The sequence below is a fragment of the Penaeus vannamei genome, chromosome 19, assembly GCF_042767895.1.
Source record: "Penaeus vannamei isolate JL-2024 chromosome 19, ASM4276789v1, whole genome shotgun sequence".
Classification (NCBI taxonomy): domain Eukaryota; kingdom Metazoa; phylum Arthropoda; class Malacostraca; order Decapoda; family Penaeidae; genus Penaeus; species Penaeus vannamei.
In genome coordinates, this window is record NC_091567.1 from 27383513 (window position 1) to 27386012 (window position 2500).

The 2500-nt window shown below is 40.5% G+C and overlaps 1 protein-coding gene across 1 annotated transcript in view; it reads left to right on the plus strand.

The window, feature by feature from the left end:
* Window positions 1-1679: 1679 nt before the first annotated feature.
* Window positions 1680-2500, plus strand: part of LOC138865066 (uncharacterized) — a 99086-nt gene continuing 98265 nt past the window's right edge. The window contains exon 1 of the mRNA XM_070134388.1: window positions 1680-1838. The gene's annotated coding sequence lies outside the window, so the exon portion shown is untranslated. The remainder of the gene's footprint in view (window positions 1839-2500) is intronic.

Sequence of the window (2500 nt, forward strand, 5' to 3'; positions counted from 1 at the left end):
AGACTTAAACAACAATGGAAACATTATGCAATACTTAGAATATATTCCCATAAAAGAGAATAACAGTGCATGATTCTTATCAATAAAAAGCCGGCGCTGGACAGGTCATTATACTGTGTGCTAGATAGTGAAGCGATAGTGAAGACTATTATGTTGATTTTATGCAAAGTGTACGGTTGACTCGCAATGAGGGTTGATGTTTATGATATTGTTCTATGAAAATGAGGCTGCAAGATTTTTAGATTTGCCAAAAAATACAAGCAGAGTGATATAACAGTGAAAAAGAGTTGCAGTTTTGTGTTCATTCATGTAGTGAGGGATTGGTACATACATTCACATAAATGCACAAACACACATACAAACATACACACATAGATACACACACACGCACAAACATACGCACATAAACACACACACACACACAAACATACGCACATAAATACACACACACACAAACACACACTCACACACAGTAACATACATACAGTAACTAACACATGTCCACACAAACACACACACGCACGCACTCTTCTTTGTGATAGGATCCAGACCTAATTAACAATAAAGCGTGATTCTGCTCAATTCTATGTCTACGTCGGTGTTTTGTTTGTTTGTTTTCTTGTGTGTATTTGTACGCAAGCGTGTGTATGTCTGGGTATGTGTGTGTGTGTTTCTGTATACCTGGTTGTGTTTGTGTGTGTGTGTGTGTGTGTGTGTGTGATATGTATGCAATTGCTTTGTGCGTGCAAATATATTTCGTCTGTATCATCACATATATGTGTATATGTTTCTGTGCATGTAAAACCCACACCTACATTTCAGTATACACAGATTCATCACTTGATTTAATTAAAAAAAAGAAAAAAAAAAAAACGTACAACAATCCGACTATAGTTCTCACAAAGTCATTCGTCCTCGTAATGAAATGTAAATATGAAAAAGGAGCTTTCCTCATCATCTTTAACGTCATCATCAATTGAGATTTGAGATGCTGGCGAGATGACGGTTTGTTTGAAAATGCAGATGGAGACAAAGGCATTCAGGAAATGATTAAAGAATGGATTTGAATTTTATTTTTGAAAACAGTCAAGGGGTGTTTTATGGAAGAGGATTGTGTGTTTCGAAAATGGGAAGTAAAGAGAGGGAGAGAGAGGAAGAAAAGGAGGAGTAGATACAGTACAAAAGAGAACAGAGAAATATAAGAAAATAAATGAATAAAAAAGGAAACAAACGAGCAAATGCGAAATGGAAAAGAAAGAGCAAAAGACTAGTGAGAGGAAGGAAGAAAGGCGAGGAAAGGAAGGAGAATGAGAAGAGAAAGAAGAAGAGACGGGGTAGGAGGAGGAGGAAGAAGCGGGGTGGGAGGAGGCAGGGAGAAAAGGAAACAGAGGAAAAGGAGAAGAAGAAGAAGAAGGATAAAAAGAAGAAAAAGGAGAAGGAGGCGGAAACGGCGGCGGAAACAGAGGAGGAAGAGGATGAGGAGAAAAAAAAATGAAGGAGACGGAGGCGGCGGCGGGGTGGGAGGAGGCGAGAGCAAGAGTAGACAGGGGAGGAGGAGGGGAGGCGCCCAGAGGAAGAGTAGACAGGGGAGGAGGAGGGGAGGAGGCGAGAGGAAGAGTAGACAGGGGAGGAGGAGGGGAGGAGGCGACAGAGTCCAGGATGCGAGGGAGGATCGAGGCCAGCGTGTTCAGTAGGGCAAGAGCCTCCGTGGTGAAAGGACAGAGACGCTTTTGCGGTCCCGAGAGTCGGCGAGGAGTGTGGAGCGAGAGAGATAGGAAGAAAAAGGAAGAAAAGAAGAAGGAAAAAAAGAGGAGGAAGTTCTCATCGTGTTCCCCCGGGTGTGTGCTTGCGTGCTGTGCGCTGTGCTTGCAAAGAAGACTCTCGTGTTGTGTTGCTTTTTTTTTTTTTTGTGCTTTGGGATACGATATCGGGTTTGGAACGATCGTCTGGGATTGCCTCGGTGGGTTTTGAGGCGAATTTCCCGAGTTGGAAGATACGGTTAACGACTTTATTGCCCCGCCGCCGTTAATCGTGAAGCCAATGATCAATGATTGATACTTATCTTAATGCCCCGGAGATCCATTCACCCGTGTCGACGATACGACTCGCTTCGAAAAAAAAAAAAAAAAAATGAAGCAAAAATTATCATATTCATGTTGATAGATGTAGAGAATATATGAAGGTGAATGAATATCTTCACAATATAAGAAATATATTTGATCGATTTCGAATATTATCTTATCGGAAATATATTCAGACGAAGATGTATTTGAAACCGGTCAAATACATCTCTCGTATTGTGCAGATATTCATTTTCATTCATACCTTTTTTACTCTTATAAGGAAATACAAAAGAAACAAGGGGTAGAAGCGATGAATAAATGAATGTCAATAGATTGATATGATCTCCTTTGAGGCCAGTTGATCAATAACAGATATCTTTAGACCTAATGATCCCTATAACTAAATTTAAAAGAAGGACAGTAGCAATAAATAAGTG